The following is a 26,010-nucleotide window of genomic DNA, read 5'->3' as shown; positions in this document are numbered from 1 at the left end:
ATAGTCCAGATGTGAGACGTACAAGCTAAAATGCTCCCTGCAGCAGACAAGTCTAAATTCTTGTGTGTAACAAGTGCACATTAATGCTTCCAGGAACCAGTTTGGTGTTTTTGGTTTTGGTTTGGGTTGCATTAGGGTTTTTTGATATTATGTATTAATCAGCTAAATTCTGTAGCAAAATTTTTAAAAATCCTGCAGCAAAAGCAGATTTCTTACCGTAAAAAAGCAACCAAAGAAAAATGGACTAGGGTAGACTAGGGAGTAGAGTAAGTTATTTATTTGAATGCAGTTTGGGTTTAGCAGTTTAATTTTTTATCAATTTTTTTTAATTTGTGGTACACACACAAGCATTCTACATGTACATATTTGAGCAACATAGCATGTGTTCTAGTGGTCAGCATGAAGGTAAGCTTAATATGTAATATTGTAAAAATTAACTAGGATATTAAGTTACTAAAAGTTATTGGAAATTAGGATCCAGTGCAGTTCAGTGCACTAGTGTTGAGGTTAAAGACATGAGGAATCAAATATATCCAGATGTACAAATATTCAACAGGACTCTGAAGATTTATTCCTTTTTCTTTCTTTTTAAACAAAATCTGAAGCATCCCGCATATATTTTTGGGTCTTTTGAAAATGCTTTCCCAAGTATTTAGACACCATGGTGGGAAGTTTTTTTCAACCAAAAAAGAGCAAAGAGCAGATAGAACTTCAAATCTATAGTAAAGCAGCAGCAAGATATAGCTGGTGACATCTGAAAGTGACAGGACTGCTGATTGTCATCAAGCAAGTTGCCTAAATTTTAAAGAGAACAGAAAACCTGTTAATTCCTTTATTTTGGAGGGGGTTGTGACATTAACATTTTCTTGCATATTTTGACATCCTGATTTGCAGCTTGGACATGCCTGAGCTAAAGACCTTAGCAACTTTGGGAAAGACATTTACACGCAATTCAAACAGGGCGAGTTCACAAAAAAGTTGGTGTCTTGCTTTGACGTAATGAGTTCATGCCTGACTTTGTGATTCTAAAGGTCCTTAGATGGGAGTGAAAAAATAACAGACATTCTGGGGTAATCTTTAGTTATTCTTTGACTGACCTCTTGGAGAATGACTGGATTTCTATTGTGTGGATGGACATTTGTGGTTGGAGCTGAAGGAGAGGCAGGCTTCCAGAAATGGGAAAGTCTGAGAACAGCTGGAATATGGCTCTACAGATGCTGTGACAGGATCCGGAAATATCTGTGGTATGACAGAAATGGTGGAGGAGTCATGAGATTATATTATGCACAATTATTACAGCTCTTTTTTTCTGCACCTCACTTTAATTTCTTGATGAAACAGAGCTTGGGGATCCATTGTTTTACAGTATTTCAAAAGGTAAAATACAGGATTAAACCTCAAGTTTACCATAAAGAAATCTCTGAAAAAAGGTCTTGCAGTCAACACAGGAAACATTTTAAAATATAAACTTTGTAAGTCCTATTTAAAATAACTTTAATTAGAACATTCTGGAGACTAGATTTACTAGTGTCCATTCTTCAAAATGTTGTACTGATGTTCAATTGTTTGAATTTAAATGTATAGTTGAGCACAAGGAACACATTCCCATATGCTTAATTGGCATCGTTCTGTCCAGCTAATTCAGGTTTCTCATTCTCCAGTCTCATGGGCAATCACAGCATGCATCATCTGGCTTCCTCCAAGCTTGGAAAAAACCCAGCAGCTTCACAGTCCTTTACAAGTTCTTCTGATCCCATTCAACAAGAAGTGCTGAGACCACCAAAGCCAGCAGCATTTCAGCCCATGTGCCAATAGCTGTGTCAGTGACCAGTGAGACCAAACCTCTGTAGGCCCAGCAGCATCAGTGCTACAAGATACTGCTTTAAGCTTTCTTCAACAGAGGCTTCTGCTACAATGATAGGTGAGAAAGGCCAACTGCTAGCTCTGTCCACCTATATTTGTAAGTTGTCCCTACTATAATTAACTCACGTGCCCAAAATAATGAGGTATTTCCTGCTGGGCAAATGTCCTTTACTGAGGTCTCTAATAACCTTTCACCCTGTGTTCCACAATGCTCTATCCAACTTCCCTGTGCTTTTCAGCCACTGTCCTGCCCTGCTGCAATATAGAAACTCAGAATTTCTAGTCTACATCTGAAATTCTCACTCTCTACTTTTTCTTTCTCTGGGTTGAACAAATTCAGGATAAAGCCTGCGAATTACATGAATCTCAGTTCATTAGTCTTACCCTCTTCTCAATATTTACTGCTTTTTCATTATCTCACTTAAGCTGGTGATTTAACAATTATTAGATTTTCTCAGAAGCTGTGTTGACAATCATTGAAATCCTCATTATTCATGAAAGAAGACATCAATGTTTCAGTCTATTCAGGCTATCTAGTCAGATTTGGAGGTTTCTGCTAAAATGGAGAAGATTTACTTTTGGCTGGGTCCTTTGTCTAGGCTTGTGTCAAATTTATTTTTGATCTTTGACACGGGGATATTAATCTGAAGTTACTCAGTTATTTCTAATACCTATAAAAATCTAATTATTTACAGAACTTTTGTTCTATTAGTGAAAAAACAAGGAATTAATTACCCATTCAAAGAAAAAAATATAAAAGGTGTGCTGCTGAAGTGTGTAAATGCCACAACTTGATGGAAATTTACTTTGGTAGGTGTTATACAAACTCCCAACAAGTCAATTGTGTTGCTGTAAGACGCTGCCTAAGTTCTCATTAAAAGATTTGGCCTTGGTCTCTGAGGTCAGGCCCCAAGAGGCTATTTGATTCCAAATGCAGATGTAGCCTAACTTGTGTTTACTCACTACTCACACCCTTTTCCAGGAAAAGAAATCTGATTTCAGAATTTTCAACATCTAAAAAGGACGCTTCCATGAATACAACAAAGAGGGGGATGAGTGTGATGCACACTGTTAGGAGCAGTGCCTGTGTTAAGGAGACAGCTTTACACCTTGGCAGCCCTTAGGTCTGCTGACACCACTGCCCAAACTTGAGTCACATGTTACCATACACCTGACCAACACAAGCTTTTGGAAAAGTCTATGGTACAGAAGTGAGCTGGGAGGTAGCATGGTGCTGAGACACAAGGAAATGATTGGAAATGGTTTGGAAGAGGCAGCTGTATAGTGTAGGCTTTGAACATGAACTGATTAATGCCCAAGTGAAAGAGATTAAAGACAACATATAAACAACCCAACTTGGACCAGGGGAATGATTTTCATGATGTTTTTCCAGCAGAACCCAGTGTCTTTCTACAGCAAATTCTGCAGACTTACACTTCTGGCTCATTTTTTCCTGGTCACTAGGCTATACAACTATGCTTGTGGAACTATTCCTGGTTAATCCTATGCTATGGTACAGCCACTCCTTTCTGTCTGGAAATGAAAGAACATTTCCATGAGCTGCAGATGCCAAAACATGAGGCAGGAAAGGGTTACTTTAAAAATGGATGAGTGCACTCTGGGTTTAAATTAGGCCTACTAGAAGTGGGCAGAGGATTTTCCTAGCTCTCATAGACAACTTTTATCTCAGCCCATTTATGCTCTGAAGATACCTTGATAAAAGTTCAGACCTGCCCTTCTAATAGCAGTATTGGTTTGGTCTTCTAAGACTGAACTCTATAATGCAGAATTCTCACAAATGCCTAAAGGTATTAGGCAGCTTGAGAAGGAGAAGGACTATGAGTCAGGCTGGGTGTTCAGAGGAATCCACTACATTTTTCATTGGAAAAAAATTAATAAATCCTGCCTTAGAGGGTTTCTGCAGCTCTCAAGCAAGAAGTGCAGCACTGCTGCTCTGTCTTGTGAACATAAGTGTCCTTCTATTCCACCCTCAGATGCTGGTGGTCAGCTGGGCCATGTCCTGTTCTCAGAATTTGGCCAAGCATAAATATTTACTGGAATTTCTGTTATAAGTAAAAGGTCAGCACAAGAGAACAGACTATGTATCAGTCCTTTTTCCTTCAGAATTAAAGCTCCTTTGTTAGTTTGCAAGAACCTGACCGCGTAAGATTTACTTTCCCTATCTTCAAAGCATGGCCATTTGGCACATAGGAATGGCTCTGTGAGTTCTCCAGCTGACTAATCTCAAAAAAACTCTGCTAATTTACTCAAGGCCTGTGTCTGACCAAACCACAACAAATTGTGCCCCACATACCTTAAGAAAGAGAGGGGAGATCTCTTAAATAGAGGAGAGGAAATGATATTTTGTCATCTGTAAGCATCAACAGAAGCCTCTTCACTGAAACTGGAGTTTTCAGTCAGCATTGTATCAGCAGCTGGAACTAACTCCACTCAGAATGCTGATCTCAAATTGCAACTGCATCGTAGCAAACACTAGAAATCAGGAAGAGGCTGTTAGGGAAATGACCTCCTCTTACCTGCCAGCTGTATAAGAGCACATGCTGTACCTGCACCATCTGTGGATACAGCTTCACTGTAATTTAAAGTGTAAAAGCCATCATATTTTTCTGTCAGGATTCAGGACTCCCAAGTGTACACTAATATGTAAAACACTTTGTTGGTATAAGGTCCAATTGCATGTGCACATATGTCAGCCTTTACTGAGGCTCACTAAGTCATTGTCAGGCAGATGTTGTTTTGCCAGGTGTGCTTTTGTAGAACTTACATCTGGATAACTTTCCCAGAGAGGATTTTTAATTTGGAGATGGGCAAACTCAAAAAGTTTAGAGGTTCAATTAAATAAGCATCTAAAAACCTGGATGATTATCTAAACCAAATCAAGATCCCTAAAATAAGAGTATAGGCCTTACAGAATAGACAAAAATTGTATTATTTCCCTGCCATGATGACTTGTTAAATTTGCAGATTATTTTAAGTCACATTTTTGCAAACTACAAAGTTTTGTTTAAAAACTTTGCAACTTTTTAATGCAACTTTTATGCAACTTTTGTTGCACAAGGCTTCAGGTCAGTTTTATTTTCGCCAAATTGTTTTCCTAGTCCCTACTTTAAAACCTTGTGAACCATATTGCATTCCATTTAACCTAGGTGGAAATTTTCCCATTATTTTGAATAAAAAAAGGGAAGCTTTCAGCTATGCATCTTATGAAGTATATCTAATGCAAAAAGCAGAAACTCTGTATAGAAATAAGGCTTTAACTTGCCTTTTATGTTTTGATGGGAGAAAGAGGATATTGCTACCAATACCAGTGGTTCAAAAGTCACTTTTCTGTTTCATTGTGAGAGAGCTTTATACTTGTAATTTGGGGAAGTTTAATAAAATGCCTCACTTTTCTGCTGTAGAAAACTAACTAACCTAAAATGAGAAGCAACTAAGTATTAGATAGACTTGGGCAGTTTGGAAGGCTGGATGCTAATAAACATAATTCTTCCCTTTTACATATAAAACATTTTAAAGCTCTTGACAGGCAATAATAAAAGTTTGACCTGATGACTGGATTTGAGGGAAGAATTAGTAATAGATAATTCATTAAAAAGGCATGGCTTATTTCCTCACCTAGAAATATTCCTCCAGAGGAAACAAAAATTAGTGGTGGAATTTTCTGTCAAGGCTAACAGAAAATTCTTTTCAAGTCAACGAAATTACTCCAAATAATTCTCTCCACTTACTGATTATTTATAATTCTGTGGTGATAACGTCTGATAATATTACTTCAACATTAGTCATTTAGCAACTTCTTTTAAAGAAGTCCAGCATTTTTTCTGTGAAATATTTTTCTTGTATAAATAAAAAAAGTTTGTCTGATGGAAGATATATTCGTTAAAAATATGTGAGAATTTCACAGAAAAAACATTCTAATTCACAGAATTGCTTATTGTGAAATGCTACCAAATATTTCCAGAATAATTTTGTAGAATGAAAGCAATTGAACTGCAACCATTGCTAATTAATCAATTGGTTTGTTTGGGATATGTAAAAATACAATGACTTCTACTGATATAAAGTCATTAGAAGAAAACAATCTGCAAACAACATGAATGTGCAAATAGGAATTGCACAGTTATCTGTACTTTTGACTACATTTGTACTTTTACAGTAGGGTATAAACACATTTTTGGAGAGCCTTTATTTTGCTGCACAAGTTCTCAAAGTTCTTAATGCTACTGCCTTTCAGACTGCGTATAGATGAACACGAACTCTGCAGACTCTTCTCATCTGACAGATTTGCTATATTATATATTTCATTATTCAGTACATTAATGCTGAAAAAAGTGTGAAATGATGGAATCACAGAATTATATAAGTTGGAAAAGACCTCCGAGATCATTGTGTCCAGTCTCTGATTGATCACCACACTGTTAACTAGACCACGGCACTAAGTGTAATTTTCAGTCATTTATTGAACTTTTCCAGGGATGGTGCCTCTACCACCTCTCTGAAAAGATTGTTCCAATGTTTAACAACCTTTTCCATTAAGAAATTCTACTTGCTGTCCAACCTGAACCTGCTCTGCTGCAGCTTGAGGCTATATCCTCTCGTCCTGCCACTTTTTGCATGGGGGAAGGATCCAGCTCCCACCTGACTACAGCCTCCTTTCAGGTGATTGTAGAGGGTGATAAAGCTCCTCAGAGCCTCCTTTTCTCAGGCTAAACAACCCCTGCTCCCTCAGCTGCTCCTCATAAGACCCTTCTCCAGCTTCATTGCCCTTCTCTGGACTCACTCCAGCTCCTCAATGTCTTTTTTGCAGAGACAGGCCCAGAGCTGGAGCCAGGATTCGAGGTGTGGCCTCATCAGTCGTACACACTGGCTCAAGTTCAACAGCACCCCCAAGTTTAATCAGCACCCCCAAGTCCCCTTCCCCTGGGGAGCTTTCCAGCTACCTCCCCTAGTCTGTAGTGCTGCATGGGGTTGTTGTTACTGAATATATGAGGCTAAATCAGAAAAGACTGAAGGGCTGTTGGAATAGATATTAAAATTCCAAGAACCACCTTGCTTTCAGATGAGGATATATGTTAAAAAGCAAGTAAGGTACCATGTTATCTGAGATACATCAGAGATGAGTCCTATTGGTTGGTCTTCATCTAGCAAGGTGTTTTTAGGGGTTCTGTTTGCAAGTTAATTGGCTTACATTTATTCATGCATTGTTTATACTAAAAGCAGACTTCTGTTAAGCATCCCAGGTAGATCTCCTCAAGCTTTTTAAAGGTGATTACTATTAAAGCCTCATGCAAGTGGTTAACAGAAATACCTTTTCCTCTCCTGAATGTCACACTTCTGATCACTCTGCCAGGACTCCAATTCCTCTCTTGTAGAAATTCTGTGAAACGAAGTGCATAAGAAGGTGAAGAGGAGGTTTCAGCAATTAGTACACAGAAACATCTAAGAACTGTTCTGCAGCCAATAAATACCCTGAATAAATAAAAAAATTTATAAGATTTTTTTTAATATTATAAACTAAATTACTTTAGGATAGGCTTTAAGATAGCTTAAATACAATAAAACTAAGATAAAAAATTTGTAAACATGTATTTAACTTTTCAGTTGACCAGGTGTGTATTGCAAATTTATGATAAATTCCAAACCATGAAAGTATCAAAGTGTTTTGTTGGTTATTTCAGCCAATCTTTATTCTACTGTGGTAATTCATGATTAGTCAGGATATGAGGTTTGGGATTATGTTAAATATGGAAAAATAACTAAATTTTAAAAAATACATATATGTATATACATAAACCCATATTTGTTATGATAGGTGCAGGACTGACAGTTGTATTAAAAAGCATGCTTGCATTCCACTGGAAAAAAATGCACCAATTGTATTTGCTTCCTTTACAAAATAAAATATTGTTTGTTCTTTTCAGAGCTGGCCTTATTTTTACATGAAAAGTGAATTTTAAGATAAGGCTATATTTTCAAACATAAAAGGATTTTCTTTATCTCACTTCCTGACACTCTGCTTTAGCTGCTTTTTCTTTAAAATAATCATTTGACCTTTCAAATTGCTAGAACTGGAGATAAAACATCACAGAGCATTTGGAGATGACAGACGACTGATCAAATAATTTTCAGTTGCTCTATCTGTATCTTAAAGCAGTGGGTTGCAAAATCCAGCTACGTTTGAACAGCATCAATCTGGCTTTCTGTCATTTATTTACAAAATTTCTTTCATGGTCACAGAAATCCATGGTAAAACTGACCTGTAAAAGAGTATCTTTTTCCAGATTGTTATGAGAAAAAAATAAACAAAACATGGGAACTTATCTCATTATATTGGAAATTAGCTCAACCTCAAAAGAGTGTGCACCTGCTAAAATAATTGTCTCTTTCTGGTATTTTCCATGTAATACTCCTTCACTCTGCAATGCAGTGTAAGTAAATCAGCTATCTTTTAAGTAGACCTGGTGGCAATTAAACTTGATTAATAGCTGCTGTGATTACAAGGTATTAGTCTTTTCTTCTTTCAACCTTGCTATTAATATGAATTTTCAACCCAAGCATAATTTTGTGAAATGTTATGGAATCTGAAGACAGACATAAGATGTTTAAGAGGACAAAATAAGATTATAGGCCATAGATATCCTTTTAAAAAGTTGAATAAAAATGAATTGAGGTCCAGGAAGATCAGACAGAGGAGCTCCATCTTTTTTACCAGACCTGGGGTTGAGTCTGTGTCATGCAGTGATAAATTTGATCAGATATGCTGGCAGTGTGGCCAAGATGATTCACGTCTTCTTCTTGTGACAGATCCCTACAATTTATGTTACATGCAAAATTTTGGTCCAGATAAACTTAACCAAAAAACGCAGCCCAACAGTTTAATCATGCCAGATATGTGCAATGTGTGCTAAAAAGCACTGCAAAAAGAGCATGGACCACTAGAGGTCTGAGCATGAAGTCAGATGTGTGTTATTGTCTACCCACACAACCTCCAAAGAAGTTTAAAGGAAACACCTTGAGACTTGTGTGGATTTTTATTAACCCTGCACTGTGAATTGATGGGGTGCTGGGGAAAAACAAACATAGGCAGAGAAAACATGAGGCCTGCCCTGCACAAGAGCTCTTTATTGACAGTTTATGACATAGGCTTGGAGTGGCCCAATATTGTTCCTACGACCTTTGCCTCCCAAAACTCACAGGCATTTTGAGACTTTGTTCACCCCTTGAGGGCCTGCTGGCCTTGTCACTGCAACTTTCTTCTCAGTGCTGTTCTGAACATTAATCATGACCTCTGGAGACAATTACAAGTGCTTCTTGCCATCCCTTGACCTAAATTTCTGCCAGCTTCATTCGCCTAATCTGCACACAGACCTAGTTCAGGATTGTGACAAATTACACAGGACAGATTAGTAGCGGGGTCTACAGTTAACTTTGAGCTGGCACCCAAATTCCAAGCCCATGCTGGCCCCAATTCAAAATAGGTTGCAAGAGAGGAAAGGACACGCAGCCTATTTTTTAGGGTTTTTTTGGCCTTCCCCAGTGTAAGGAAAATGTTAGCTTGCTATTAAAAAACTAAATTAAGAATGGCTAATCAGTTAACTGCCTATAGATATATATATTTTAGTAAAGAAAAAATTAGTACAGTTTGGTTTGTTACCTATATGAGTATTAAATTTGATAGGTTATAAAAGGTGTCTCCCTTGATCCCAGTACACCTTTCTGTATTATGCTCTGATAAATTTTTTTTGCAATCACCTTCTTCTCAATTTTCTCCATATCTTTAAAAAAACTGTTAAGAAAGTGGACACAGAACAAAAGATTTTGGCTAAATATTCTAAAGCCAAGAGCAGGCAAAATGTAAAAGATCAAGATGAAAATTAAACTTGCTTGAAAAGAAATCCAACATTGCTACCAGACTTCATGTTATCTAACAGGACTCATTAAAACAAAATGGAACAGAGCAGTAAAATAGATAATAAGTACACACTGAGCTCTAGGGCCAATTTTTCTGAGTGATTGAGTTCTTCGAGAGCTTGCAGAGATTAAAAGCCTGCAATCTATTTTCCTTACCACTGTTGTGTCTTGCCAAATCTGTCTTGAGAACTAGAACAGGAAATACCCTCCCAGCAGCTGTATCTGTAGATTTCTCAACTTGGGCTTTTACTCACAAACAGTATTCTGCATTTCTGGGGCATGGCCACATTTTTGCTTCTATTCAAAAAGTTCTCAAATACATCACTTTGGCAATGGATGTTAAATACCTGTCATTCAAAAGAGCCAATAAATTGGAAAATTTCAACTAGGCTGTTAAAATATGACAGCCAAGAAAGGACAGCCAGCAGAAAACAAGATCTTTTGAAGTATCAATTCAAGCGTAATAATAAATCTGTACAAATTGTAGTGTTCTTGTTCCCTTTTTTTCCTTGCCTTCAGCTTCCACATTACAATATTTGCAATACAATAATTTTTTTTGATTGGTAAGTATTTATATGTTTGTTAGAACAAGTAAAAATCACCTGTCAGACAATTCTGTGACATAAGCAATTACAAGAAAATAGTACTACGTACACTATTTATAGTCCCTATAGGACACTTGGCTCCCAAGAGTGGGACACCTTAAAATCCTCTGAAAATGAAGATAAATTCAGAATCTGCTTTTTTTTTTTTTTTAATTTAGGGATTGGCTAAGAAATTATTTCTATATGTACAGTCACACCAAATAGTTGCTTCATTAATATGTCAAATTTCTCCACAAACCACAAACTTTTTTTGGCATTTGTTACATTCTTTGGTAAGGAGTTCTCAGCTGATCTCATCTGCACTAAGAACTTCTTCTGTGTTTGCTTTGATGATCCTTAGTTGCAATATTCAGAGAAATAACAAATAATTTAATGTCTTTTTAACTTCTCCATGCTAGTCTCAAGCTTATTGGTCTCTTTCATGTTCTGCCTCCTCCATTCTATTTCTCTCCCTAAATGCTTTTTTTTTTTTTTTCAAAGCAGGTCTTTCTTTGCACCGATACAATCCTGTCCCCACTTCTCTGAATATTTTCCAGATCTACTTTATTTAGTTTTGAAATTCAAGGTGTCAGCTGGATTTAAACTGTTGTACAATGAAGTAGAGGTTGAGATGATCCGTGCAGAATCTGAAATATGGGAAAACCATACTACAATGCCAAGATATTCCAAAGAACTAGAAGTAGTAATGTTGAAAACCAAGTGTTGACTCCAGGATTTCACTTTGGGCTTTGTTGCTGGGTTTTTTTAAACCTTTATTTGCATGGTTCCTTTCTTTGGAGGTTCAAAGTATCAAATTTAAAGAACTTCAAAATGCCAGTAAGTAACTATGAACCATTCTGATTTGGAGTTTGAGAACCTGCATATTGTAATGGAGTCTGTGCTTATGACTAAAAGTCTGCAAAAAAACCTTTCCGCTGATCATATAAGAAAATTATATAACACTCAAGAAACTTCCACAAAACTTCCATAGCAGTTCATTTCTTTTTCTCTCTCTCCCTGATCATGCCATCAGCTTCTGAGTGGCATGGTAAAGCAAAATCCAGCACCAGCCCCAGCTGCTCTTTTTATAAGATGGCAATCAAGGAGTGGCTCAGCTGTGCCAAAGAGTTCCAGAAACTCATAGATGCAGATGCTTTGATTTTCATGCAATTTAAAACACAAGAAAAACCTTGCTTGGGGATTAGCCATGCTCTCCAGACTGCTTAATTCTACTATTGCTACTTTCTACTGCCTGCATACCTCAAAGGCAGCAAATCAATCTTATGTGTGAGCAGATAATGGCTGAGAGTCTACCAAAAAAATAAAAGGAGCTTTCCAGAGCAGCCTGTGGGAAGAAACAAAAGCTTCTATACAGGAAGACAGAAACAGCAGGCAACAAAGCAACAGCGGATGTGGGGTAAAGAGGAAGCAATATAAAAGTGGATTTGGAAACATGGAAAAAATGCAAGAACCCAGAGAACAGAGCAGGAAGACTCAATGGAAAACAGGAAAAATTTTATAAGTAAAGGGATCCAGAGTCAAGATGCCAGAAGAACAAGCAACTTGGCCACCAGAATAAAAAATGGGAGGAGATGAACATCCTACTTCTGTAAAAGATGGAAACTGGGGTGTCCTTGACCCACAGGATTCTTGGCATACATGCAGGAGTTACTGAAAGGAAAAGCTGGTGAAGGGCACACACCAGGCACAGAGATGTGAACTCTGATGAATGGCAGGGAACCTGGGCAAGGTTGGCTTCTCAAGCTGCAGAATAAATGCACAATTCCTGTGCCATCCCTGTCTCATGAAGTCCTAGAACTTTCTCCTAATCACTACAGAGGTGAATACATAAATTGTTTTGGGAGGGATGGAAGGTGACACAGAGCCCAAAGATGTCCATGCTAAGATGTCCTGCACTGCTCTGGGTCATGTCTTCTTGACATTAGGAACAACTGGAAACTATGCAAACAGCAAGGTGGTTTTATAGCAAATGCTTCAGCTTGTTAAATAAAGTTGTGGGGGACCAGGAAAGAAAGTCTCACACAACATACAAATTTGTGTTCTCTGTCAGCAGCTGTGGGAAGATGGCTTAGGAAGGTTGAACCTTTGCCAGTCTGTGTATGAAGGGCAGATGCCTAATTTTGCAGCACCACCCAACTTTTCAGTACGTATTGTGAAGTGAGACACCAAAGAGCACAGAAGATGCTGACAGGAACAGCACCACATTCCATGTCCTGCATGCAGCAGAGCTGATAACTTCACATTCTAATGAACAATTGTGTGATTGAAAAAATAAATGAGATTGCCTCGCCACAGAAGTTGCACTGGAGATGGTACCTTGTCCCCATCACTGTTTGTCTTTGGCCAAGCTGAACTTTATCCAAATCACCTGCATGTACAGATACCAGTTATCTCCTGAAGCTTCTGAGGTGTAAAGTGCCAGACACTTGCCTTCTGCTTCACACTAAAAATTTACCCAAATTTTTGTGTCTGGAAGTTATTGAAAAGTATAGAAACCAAAAATCCCTGCCAGCATGAAAACACAACCTTCACATTACATAGTTGATTTTTGCTTTCCAAATCTTCAAGAAGTTGCATCTTGATTTCAAGCAACCTACTGAACTTCAAGGCAAAAAAACCCCTTCATGACTCAGAAGTATTGTGGAAATGCAACTGAAAAATTTAGACATCGCAGTTCTAAGTAGCTGGACGTCTTGGACAGCTGGACAGCACTTATGCACTGCCAAATGTCTTTATTGAGTCACAAGACATAATTTTAGGAATGATTACCACACGAGCTGTTAAACAAAGTTGGTTATGGACAGCTCAGTTTTCCAAGCATTGCTTTTAGTGACCTAAAAATGAATGTTTATAGCCTATCATCAGATGCATACATTATGCTGGCTTATAAAAGTTCTGGAAGAGTCTACTAGAGCTAAGCAGAATTTAATCACTAGGAAACTATTTCCAGTCATTAAAAAGAGCATATGTGTCTTGGAAAACTTGATATGTAGAATTCTAATGGAGGGAGGGGGAGAAACAACAATATTTTACTCATTAAATAACTTCTCTGATGTAGTATTCTAAACTGTGCATGGATACATAGCAGTTCACGGAAAACACATTTGCATCAGATTCCTGGAATTGGATTCTTTTTAGTATTCTTTGATGGAAAATGAAGGCTTGGCTGCTTACCAGATTATTTGCTCTATGATAAATGTAAAAGTTTTACAAGCTCTGAAGGACTGTGGACAATCATTCCTGAGAAATTTGATCATCACTGAGACTGTTGCAAAAGCTGAAGATATGCTACCAGCTCAGTAAATCCTATAATTTAGATATGGATGTAGAAGTTGCATGAGAAGACTAGTGTAAAGGATATTTATTAATAGTGAATAAGAAATTCAATTGCATAACTCCACAGCAAACAAGGTCTCTTGGAAATAGCATGACAGTGGCACAATTTCAGGAGATCAGTTATCTTCAAGCTGAGCTATCAGTTGCCTTGCTTGAATTACACTAAACTGATGGAATCTCTACAGTCAACACAACTTCCAAACTTTTATTTGCACCTCTCCTTCTGTCTCTGATATCCTAATCTTTTGCAACAAGCTTAAATACCTTCTCTTGGCACTAAAATAGAGAGGGATGTTATTTTAGCATCACTACTTTCAGATTTAAGATTTCTGAATGGTGTCAATGTTTCCAGGTTTCTGCAATATTATATAAATTTGGGCAGTTCATTGAACTATCAGAATTATTTCATTCTTCTTTTATGCTGATTTCTGCCAACATGCTCTCTTATAGACATTCACAAAACAGCAGACTTATTTTGGGATGGAAATCTATGCACAGTGCTAGAAGTACAGTGGGTATATGTGTTGCAGAATCTTCAGAGCAATACTTTCATAAGTGGATATTCTGAACATTCATGCTGAGTTGTTGGTTTTTTTTGGTTTTTTTTTTGGTTTTTTTTGTCAGTGGGAATGATAAAATACTTTGTCTCTCTACCCAGCCACATATTTTGACAAAACTGGAGAGTTATTTTCATCTTTTCTCCCTCTACAAAATTTTGGCTAAAATTGAAGTTATTGAAGAAGAGGGAATGACAGTTTTTTTCTGACAGAGATACAGACATAAAACATAAGTTAATAAGACATTTCCTTAGGAAAATTCCAGCCCCTTTATCTCTCACTGAGTGAGTCACTTTTGCCCAAGAATGTTTGTGTTTTCTCTGTAAGCATTTAGGCTCTGTTATCCTCGTATCTCTCCTGTAAAGGTTTACTGTCACAGTGGAAATCCATGGAGGAAATAGACACCCTAGAAGAGAGAGTTTTTCAGTGGAGACTGTGTGACTTCAGAGGAATGGTTTGTATCTTGTGGGTTGAGAATAGAAATACACAGAGTGACCAATTCCTCTGCTGAGTCATGATAATAATGCATGCTAGAGCCCTGCACAGAGAAGGCAGCAATGTGGGCATTCCAGTGAGATTGTTGAGGGCTTATTTTAAGTAAACTTAATAGATAGATCCTAGGTCCAGCCAGAGTTCAGGTGGGTTTTGCATGTTTCACTCTGGGTCTTACAGGGAATAAAAAAACATAGTCCAGTTGAATCAAAGGAGCAATTGTATATTGACAGTTATTTTAGAATTATTGAAATTCATGTGTTCCGTTTTTCTCACCACACCTGCAATGAATTCTAGCTACCCCCAGTGTTTCTGACACAGTTTCAATCTAGCCAAAGAAGGTAATAGTATGCCTGGCATCCATGCAGCTTGGATTATCATCTTATGGCAGCATAGCTGACATAACTAAATTAATTTGACTTAAGAAATCAGAGAAGTCTTGAACTGTTGTCTCGTAGATGACAAACTAGTGCCTTATCAGCTGAGCTACTCAGATCCAGTCTGCAGTACTCTTAAGTGTGATTTCATCTAAGTAATGTGTTGCTGAGTCTAATGTCAAATGGATCTATCACATTACAACACATTCTAATTAAAGGAAAAGAAGACTAAATGTATATGATCAGTCATTTAAAAGGGTGTAGTACATTAATAGCCAGCATTTTTCTAACAATTTCAAAGTGATTTTATCATCATTCCTTTGAGTAGAAACAAATATATTTTATTAATTTTTTTGCAAACTATATGAAGATAGGGCAGACTCTACTACATTTTTCTTGCAAAAATAAACTATAAGTCCATTAATTTCATTGGTTTTATTGGAGAATTAATGTTTAAATTGCACCAATTTAATCCCCCATGAAATCTTAGCGTTTCCCATTGGCTGGCCACAAGCCAAATGATACAGAATTTAGACTATTAAAGGTTTTGAATGTGGGTGAGTAACCCATACCAAGAATATTTCTGTATTTCTTGGAAACAGGCTCTATTTTTCTTCAGGTATATTTGTACAAGAAAAAATAAGACTCATCTGAAAAATTTCACAGGAAGCCATATCCTTTGATTTTTTCCCTTTTGAATTTGCAATGGCCTGTATCCCTTGATGGTGCCAACAGCTGTGCTTTTAAGAAAAAGTGCCATGTTAATGCAGTACTTCTCCTGAACTGCTGACTTTTGGTCATCTAGACAGTCAGTACCTAGATACCCTGGGTCAGACTGCCATTTAGCATCAGAATGAAAGATTTCCATGACCTAAAAGTGCTTGTTAATATATATGTAACCTACTCTTTGAGGAGTGTTGCCTCTTTCCAATATCAAACCCTTAATTCTTCTTTTTGACCTAAATCCTTTTCCCAAGATGATCTAGACACAGGGAATCATACTTCCCACTGAAACTTATTTGGTTTATGCTTCCTTGTCACCCCTGACAATGTAAATGTTCCCAAATCACTTGAGCCTCAGGTAGGAGAAGGTAATTCTTCAAGCATTCTGGAGGTCTTAGTTGTGGATCTGAATCCCATACCAGTCTAAAATGGGTCTTAGTCCCACAGCTCTTCAAAGTATAATAAATATATCAAGAATTAAGGCATCTGTGCAAGGAAAAAAAACTACCATATTCTAATTTTAAAAGGAAAAATTGAAGAATATTAGCATAATTCCCTTATTCAAAACCAAAATTGGGGCACAGATTAACAACAGACTTAAGAAATGGAATTACCAAAAAAAATTATTTCATCAATCCATTAATTCCTTTGTAAAGAAAATGACAATATTTTTTTCAGGTTAGTCTATATGGTTTCAAAAAACAGCTAGACAGTATGTTTTCCAAATTACTAGATACAGTGATAATGTCTGTGGATTTCAAAAGCCAAAGTAGAAATAGTGGAATTTATCCCATCTCAGATGAACATTGCAAATTACTTTTCACTGAACCTGTTGAAAACTATATTTTCCTAAGGTAACAAGAATACCTCAAGCCTTATGTATATTTTTTTAATTAGAGAGAAATTTAGACCTAAAAAAGGAGTATTGTTTATTTACATGTACAGGCCAGAAATATATTCACATGCTGCACAGACATTTAATTAGTTTCTGCAAATGTGTGATTAATTTCTTTTCTTAGCATTTTTTTTCTTTTTTAAATTCTTCTCCATATTTGCATTTCCTCACACAGAAAGGGTATCTTTATGTTTTCCTGAACTGATTACATCTCCCTTTGGAGCTCAGCACATCTTTAATTACTACCAGATCCTCAAATATTTTCGGAAGATTCCCATTAGAAAGATCGTCAGCCATTTCTATCCTCCTTCTCCAAAGGAAACTTGGAGCAGAAGCTCTCACCCAGCAGCAACATTGACACATTAACTTTCCTCAGCCACCTCGCTCAGACTACTTAGTCTGGCTCCACCAGGGCTGGGAGCCTTAATCAGATATCATACTAAGGAAAGCTATGTCAGAAATGATGTCAGATGAATGGTGGTCACATGGCAACAGCCTCATTTGAAGCAAACAGTGCCACACTTGTTTTTAGGCTACTTTATGACTCGGCTGAAAAATGACTTTGTTCACAACAAAACACCACTAATGTATGAGCTGTTACCATAGGATTTTAGTACACCTACTGTTTTCTCAACATCCTTTTAATGTACCTAACTGGACAAACAGTGTAAATATCATTAAACTACACATATTATCAAAGTCATCAATCAGCATGTAAGTAAGATGAAACCTTGGCAATCCCTTCTGGCATTTTGAATTCTCAAAGAAATGGTATTATGGAAAACATATAAAGGAAAAAATATTTTAATTTTGCACTTTGCTTTGGCATATGCTGGATTCACACATACAGGAGAATAGGGAGACGCAGTCAGCTCTCCTTCTAGGTCCCAGAAGTGTGTTTTTCCCTTCTCTGCTCTGGATGTCAGTGGGCTGATGGGATATACAGAGGGCAGAATAATGAGACTGAGCAGGAGGGAAGAATTTGCCCTCTGGCTCCACTCACACTGCAACAAAACAGAAGCCCCAACGTCTCCTGTCATTTAAACTCCCTTTCCTTCCCTGGCTTCTGAGGTAAAAATGCCCCTTGCTATTACTCATATGCAATTCAGTTAGTGCTCTTACTCCCAACAAGGGATTACAGGCAAGCATGACTTTTTCATTGGGAAGAACTGGAAAACCCACTGATTTCACAGGAATTCTGGCGTTCTTGGAAGCAGACCACACCAACACAGCCGTACAGCTTAGTTAAAAATTAAAGTTTAAATGACTGGTCATAGACCCTGGCCTAGAGAAGATAAATATCAAAGCCAGCTACCAGAAATTATTGCAATTAAAATTGCAAGTGGCCACATCCTAAAGCAGGCAGCTCCATTTTCCTGCTAGTGTTACTCAGCCCACAGCCTCACTGCGCTGTGGAGAGCAGGGAGAGCTGCAGTGCCTCTCACGGGCATCCTGGGCTTGTTTAAATTCCCCCTGAAACCGTGGTACTGGCCAGCAGTGAGAGCCTGAAATACAGGTGGGGTCACAGATCTCTCCGGTCTGCAGTGCTTATTCCATTTAAACTACTGATCAGGAAGGAAAAGTTTTGTGTTTAACCAGGAATAACAGCAAAGACAACAAAAAGAAGCTAAGAAAAACCTGAATTTAGGATAATGAGTGGTCAGAAAAATGTGAAAAAATATTTCAGTAAAACTCTACCATGGATGACTGTGTGGAAATCAAGAATCCTCAAACAGAAAGCAAGAAAAGATAGATATTTTCAGAGAGTAACTAAGTTATTCCTACCTTCTAGTATGAGAACAGGGACTACAAATGCATGCTATAGCATATTCTACCCATAAGGGAGAATTTGAATTTTAACTAGTGACCCTGGAGCCTTGTTGGCATAGACTTTGGATCAACAGAAACTCTGAAAAATCTGTCTTTTAACCCTGAAGTTCCAACAATCTATAATAGATTCTGGGCACAAACTGCATATCATTCATACAGCTGAGCTTTTAGCACTGCTACTATTTTCTGTTGCCTTCTGGCACCACTTAGTAAGTTCCAAATGAATGAATTCTCTATCCACTGATATATAGCGGGGGGAGAAAAATTCAGACTCTCTACACTGAAAAATAACATGCATGCTTCTCTTGCCTTCCCCTCTCAGCTCCTCTGAAGCATAAATAACCTTCAGAAAAATACACTGATTTCACATTGCTAAGCAAAAATAAAAAATAAAAAATAACAAAAAAATTGTTACATTCCTGTGGGGTATTTTATTTTCAATCACTTTTTTATTTTTTACAGAACATGCAAAAAATTTTGAAGCCAGAAAGGATCAGCCTTTCCCACTAAGCCAGCGCAGATCTTACTCTAACTAGACACGTTGGACCTCCTGGGCTGCACGAAGTCCCAAGAGACAAGCTGAGCATGCACTTGCTGAGGCAAGTACTGTGGAAATCAGGAAAGAAAATATGTGAACTAGAAGAGCAATAGCAAGTTATACCTCACTTCGAAGAGTTTAAAGAAGGCATAAGATGAGATGGAGCAAAAACTGCCCAGAAGAGGTGAGGCCTCAACAACATAGTCAAAACATTGTTGTGAATCCATATGCGCTTTGAAAGGCTGTGATCCAGTTCTGAGAGAAGATTACTTACAGCTCCAATAAGGTTTTTCGTGAGTATTCTCATGGATAACTACAAGGAAGAGAGCTGCAGTGACTTTTTTATTGACTTTTTTTCTTTTGTCTTTTTTTTTTTTTTTTTGAAGCTAAACCATCAGCATCTTCTCTTAAGTAAGATACTTCTGTCATCCGGTTTTGATCGTGTGTTTGGTTCTATCCCGCAAAGCTAGTGGAAGTAGCTGCTTTAGAATAAAAGAAAACACAGACCACCAAAAAAACCCAAAAAAAGGGGCAGGAATAAACACATGGGCAGTAAGGATAACCACATCAGGGCATACCAGAGGTTTACACTAGCACAGGATACTGTCTTTGACAGCAGACAGTGGCAGATGCCGAGTAAAGGAGATAAGAACAAACATGCACACGATGATGTCCCCCTAGAATAATTTTCCACCTTCCATTAGAAAGATTTGTACATATGGTAGATACAGGATGGCAACACTTCACTGAACTGATGCAGATGGCCGAGGAAAAGGGTACCACAAGTCCATCTTGCATCCATTGCTCTAGACATACTTTATATATCTTATTTGAACTTGCAGAAGTTGCACAGCTAGTGAAGGCTGCAGGAATTATATCCTGTCTACACAGAGACTTTTCTTCCTTTTTTAATCTGAGAACCATATAACAGGTTTGAGATTAGGTTTATGCTTACACAGTGAATATAGTTCTGTTAAAAATACATAGAATATTGCTGATTAACAGGACGACTATTAAATGTACTTTTTATGGGATCACTGGCTGTTCTCCTTGACCAGTACACCATATAAAAATTGTCTTTTAATGGAAGAATACAGTACAGACACCAAAATAGAAACTGCTAAAACAAACAAGATAATTATCTAAATTTTATAATATCACTCATAAAACGTCTGCCTTTTCCCTTTATGAGCTTGATAGATTAAATTTAGGGCAGATGTTTCATATAATTTACTCAGAAAACAGGAAAATTATTTAAAAAAAAACTCATAAAACCTACAAAAACACAAATGAAACTAATCTAAAACATATGCAGTCTACAGATTTAAAGGAAAAGTTAGTTATTCCTGAAGCTACGGATAAGGATGCTTAAGAGATAAAACCATCTCTCCCACACATTTTATAGTATTAGATATTCTGAACTGCTTTGGACAAACAAAGGCCCCTCTAAATTTAGGGTGCATGAGGTAGCTCTGGCTACTTTCCCAAAGACAAAGAGGAACTCACAGAAACACAAACCCTGCTCCTCAGTGCACAGAAGCAAATCTGTGGTATCTTAATTGAATTATAGAGGTATCAGCTGTAACGTGAATGTTGTGGAAGAATATCAGGTAAAAGTATTGCAAATTATCTGTTAATGCACAATAAAAAGAGGAAGAGAAGCAGGTGTAATGTCTTTAATCCTCCAAAGAAAAAGAAACTCTTCACTGTCAAGAGATACTGAGATGAAATACTGTTTTACAGGGAAGATATTTATCATCAGACAAAGAGATATTGAGGCAAGTTTCATGAACATTTTGAAAGATTTTTGAAGGCTCAAAAGTCTCCACACAACAAAACTCAATTTTCAGAACAGGTAAGCTACAGAGATCCCAGGGGGGAAAAAATTATACTGTGTGCTGTCTTGTTGCAAACTCTTTTAGCCCAAAGTCATCTGTCAGAATATAGTTTTTTATTATCTGGGTTCATGTATTAACTGTGTTGTTAAGAAAACATAAGGTCTGGCAGTGCTTCTGGCAGTACTGTTAGTGGTGGCATGCAACAATTTTGGTTCCTCTGTAGACTGACCCTTAGTTGCTGTGAAAGATAAAGGTCTTTAAATGTTTGAGTGTGAGACTCTTGTAATGCAGGAGGAAACAGAGATGTATTTTTGAAATAAAATTTTCCCAGTCTGTCCCCATGTAGTGCTGATTCCTGCACTTGATGAGAGCAGGAAAGGAACTGAAACACTACATCTAGCTGAAGGCTTCTGAGTTATGTCCTTGGTTTGCAGTGTAAAACAAATTATTAAACATAAAAAAATCATAATAGAAAAAAATCCCTTTTACAAGATAATCGGAATGTATTCCATCATATTATTATTCACTTATATGTTAGTAAAAAGCACTGAACTAAAGAATCTCTATAATACACACACAGACACACACCCTGGGAACAAAGTTTAGGCATAAAACAAATACAGGTACTATGCTGACAGTAGTCATGGATTTCAGGATCACAAGAAAAGCAATAAATATTCTAAGCCAAACTGCATGTTTTAAAAATACCCAAAACAAGAGGTAAAGTATTCACTTCTCAGTCCCTGAAGTTCAGAGAGATGGGGTACTGTGGTGGTTCTGCCTAAATCCTGCCCTGCACTGAAAGCAGATCAGCTAGAGAGCAAATCCTGCTGCTGTTGGGTATGAGCACTTTCTGTGAAGAAGCAAATCTGTCCCTTCCAAGACTTTACCCCATTGCACTTTGTTCCTGCTGGCAACACATCACAGCCTGTTTTTGTGAGCTTGATAAAGAGGATTTGGCATTGGAGATACATGCTGTGTGTGAGATACTAAATGAAAGTAGCAAAGGAATGGATGAAAGCTACCAAGTGTTGTCCAGCCACCCTGTGTATCATCTGAGAAAGAAAAGCTAGCTGCAAAGAGAAGAGCAAACAAGACTACCTCTGACTCTTGGGGTAGCAGCAATTAACTCAATGAATTAAAAAGCACTATGATTCCCTCTTACGAAGCTGGGTTCCTTCTAAGGCAAACAATTGCCCTCCTAAATAGAATAAAATATTTTCCAATGTGTCACCTTAATAAAAGCTCTGGGACAATTCCTCTTTCAGAATACATCAGGTTACAGCAATGCAGGAACAAAAGTGCAAATGGTTTATGATGGGTAGTATCAAAGCAGTGCAGGACAAACTAGCTCAAATACCTGATCTGAGGTACAAAAAAAACCAAGTTTGCATTGATGTGGCATAAACATATGATCTTGAATAGATATGGCCAAGGCTCCAAAAAAAGCTGCAAAAATAGTTAACTTAGTTCAGTTCTTCCACAGACTATAAATAAGGTTCAAAGAGTTATAAAACCAGGCAGTAGACACCAAATGCATGCAATCTTGGAGTAGTGCTAGTAAAAGTACATCACCACCTCTCTGCTGCACTGAAAAATTAGGTAAATACTTCATTCATACATGCATACACATATTGCATACACTCATTCACTTCAGAGCATTTCTATAGTTTATTAGGTACTGGCACTAAATAAAGTTTTGTAAACATTTTCATTTCATATTGTTAGTGGTAAAGAGAATATTTGTGGTGCATGGTCACTAAGCAAACAGAGTGAAAATACTTTTACAGGGAGTATAAACAGTTTTATGGAGTATCAGAGAGCAAGAGGAAGCTGCAAATATAGAGCACCAGCAGCTGTTCTGGGGCAAGGCAGCTGATTTGGTTCCATCTAGTAGCAAACTCTATTTGGGCAAACAAGTGGGTGGAGGACTGTGTAATGGAATATAGCGACTTCTAAAGTGGCATAACTCATAAGATGAGAGGACTTCTTTCTCTCTTTTTTATATCATTTTTAATAAGAATTGGGAAAGTGGCCCAAAACTGTTCCTGGATAATCAGTTGAATAAAATACTGGATTTATTACACTGTTATTGACACCCTTTCTCAACCTATTTTCCATGAATATTCAGTTTAATTGTAGGAAAGCTTGAAAAAACAGACACCAGAGCTGGTGCAAGAACATCTACATTTCCACATTATATATTTTTATAAGATCCAAATCCTTAGAGATTTATTTGTTCTGCCCCAAATAAATAATAAAACACTGGAAAACTATATGTGCAGGCAAATTTATTATGAGCACTGAAGATATGTTCTCAGAAAGTTTTCAGCAAATACCTGGGAAAGCAAATATACTGTAGATTAGCCATGTTGGCTTGTGGGAAATTTATCAATTAAAAAAATAGATTATATTTATAAAATTTCTTACTCAGCTCCAGTGCAACAAATATACTAGACTGCTATGCTACAGCTAGGGCTGCTCATTCAGCAAGCAGTTGTTTCTTCTCTTGAAGTTGCTAGAGTGACAACTGGTTGCCAACAGTATATGTTTGTGGTAACTAATGACTACAGGTTTCTTTCATCCTCAGAAATGTTTTCTGGGTGCAAACACCAATCCCACTGTGTATGTTGCCATGAGCTGGTATTTCACCCTGCTTGCAGAGCACTGTCTGTGTGCCTCTGTTCAGAGAGCAGGACTTCAGTTGCTGGAAGCTCTGTGGCCTCTCCTCACCCATGGGTTTCCATAAAAGCTTCTGTTGTGCCTGGTAGTAGATCTCTTTCCGTGGCAACCAGAAGTAAATAGGTTATATGTTCTCCAGACAGCTGCTGTAACATATTGTGGAATACAAACCCAGCAGCATCAAAGGCACCCTACAAGTAAAATAACTACATTAACTGGAAGGAAAATTGATTTTTAACTTCAGGTAGCAGAAGGGAATGGACTCTGATATTTTCTGGTTCCTGCAACACACCCTCACAGTTCAGCTGGCCCTTTTCACTTGGGTGAAAGAGGTTCTGCACTTTCAGGCTAGTCTGTCCTAAGAACAGCTGATCCAGAGGATCTCTCATAATGACTGTGAGAGAAAAATATGCCTTTGATCCATCCTCATTGCCAGACCTCTGTGACCTGAAGATTTTATCCAGCTGGGAGTCTACCCCAGCTGGATAAAATTTTTTGACAAGACAAAGAGGGGCTGTTGATTACAATTCATAGCAGCAGCCACTTTTACAGCAAAACCATCTTCATTTATTTCTTGTATTTACATTGTATGGTTGTATTGTACATTGTATGTACATTGGTACGGTTTGAATACAGTGCATTTGTAATGGAGATAAATTATCTCTATACATGAGATGGCCCTTTGGGGATTCCTCAGAGACAGCTTTGCAAAGTACCCAAGGTTCATAACTGTCATCAACAAAAAACTGAAATAGTCCCTTCCATCATTTGTTCATCTGAATCTTGTGTAACAAATGGCCACCACACTCCATAGCTGATATCCCCAGTTATCAGCCAGATTTCTGCCAAACTTTGTATTGTTATCCTTGGCCCATTAGCCTAGAGAAATTAAGCTCAAACATTTCAGTACAGTTCCTGCTGTATTCCAGTTGGAGAACAGTGATTCACTCTACCATTTCTCTCAGGAAGAACAGATCCGCTATGGGCATCATTTACAAAACCTAATGAACTTCAGGCCTGGCTTCTTAGACTAAAGCATTAATTACTTCTTTTTAATCAGCTGTTTCTCAGTAATCAACAGATTTCTTGACAATTGGTGTGGAGTAGCACCATTCAAAAACTTATGGAGAACATTAATGCTGTACTGAATCTGCACCAAAATAGCATCCTTGTGCTGTATTTTCATAGCTGTCTTTTACTCTTGTTTAAAAGAGCATGACTATCAAAACCGCTTTGTTCAGTACGTGTGTATATAATAATGTATATGAGTCCATCATTGTGGTGTTCACTGTGGAAATAATGCAGTCATACAAAAGACACATTGCTCAAAATAAAACCTAAGATAAATAAAGGAAGCTATAACATGCTCTGTTGGGCCCACTTCTGGACCTATTTAAAGTCAATGGCAAAGTTCCCACTGACCTCAAGCAGGAACTAGCTCCTTTTTCTCTTTCTAGATTTGTTTAGAAAGAAGTATAATGACAGACTTGAAAGGTAAGATGAAATATTTGGGGAGAGGGAGAGAAAGAATAAAAAAAGGAAAAGAAATCAAAAGGGGACAAAGGAAAACAAAAATCGGTATTTTACCATTCTGCATAGGGTGTAACAAGAATTGATTAGGGTGGATTTTTTCAGATTTTCCGTGTTCTGGTTTTGCCAGAATATTTTAATATTTTATTGCTTGCATCTCTTTCCCAGCTCTTTCCATCCTCTTCTCTGTGGGCACTTCTACTGGCCTCAAAAAGCATGTGGTGCTTCACAAAACCAAAAATGTGTTTGCCATTAAATATAATGTGTAAAATCTTACGATGCTTTCAGAAAAATAACGCTCACATATCCAAAATGAGGGGAAAATGGTACCTAATCATACGTATAATTCACAACATTTATTTCACCGGTAATGAATGTTGTCAGGTTTTTCCTATGTTGAACAGCCATACCTGAGGGGCACAGCGTTAAAGGGCACATTCACTGCTGACATAAATGGTAACTACGGCCACTTCAGTGAAGTTATCTCCAATTAAGCCAGCCATTACATTCACTTCAAGGTATGCAATACATTTTAAATGATAGAAGCAAGTCCAGGAAATGCTGAGTACTTCTACGAACCCTCCTTCGTGTGTGACTCCCCCTGGACTCAGGCTCCTTTCCTAAATCCAGCGGTTTTGTGGTAAGTGCCGCCTGAGCAAAACACGGCGATGGTCAGCGCTGTGTCCTGTTTACCGTCGCAATTAACAAAGCGGCATTCAGCGAGAGACACCAAAGAGCCTGCTGCACTTAAAGGGCTAAGGAGAGGTGATAACAGCCCTGGCTTCGTTAAGGCTCGCTGCCCAACTTTACTG

At 37.7% G+C, this 26,010-nt stretch overlaps 1 long non-coding RNA gene across 1 annotated transcript; it reads right to left on the bottom strand.

The window, feature by feature from the left end:
- Positions 1 to 318: 318 nt before the first annotated feature.
- On the bottom strand, positions 319 to 25,983 carry LOC121360310. Its single transcript, XR_005956185.1, has 3 exons — positions 25,609 to 25,983; positions 7,193 to 7,261; positions 319 to 1,239 (listed from the first exon to the last, which is right to left on the bottom strand). It is a non-coding gene; the product is annotated as an uncharacterized LOC121360310 (long non-coding RNA).
- Positions 25,984 to 26,010: the final 27 nt, after the last annotated feature.

This window comes from Pyrgilauda ruficollis, unplaced genomic scaffold (assembly GCF_017590135.1).
Source record: "Pyrgilauda ruficollis isolate IOZ18807 unplaced genomic scaffold, ASM1759013v1 scaffold5, whole genome shotgun sequence".
Classification (NCBI taxonomy): domain Eukaryota; kingdom Metazoa; phylum Chordata; class Aves; order Passeriformes; family Passeridae; genus Pyrgilauda; species Pyrgilauda ruficollis.
The sequence above is the reverse complement of the archived record's forward strand: the minus strand, read 5'-3'. Positions and strand labels throughout refer to the sequence as shown.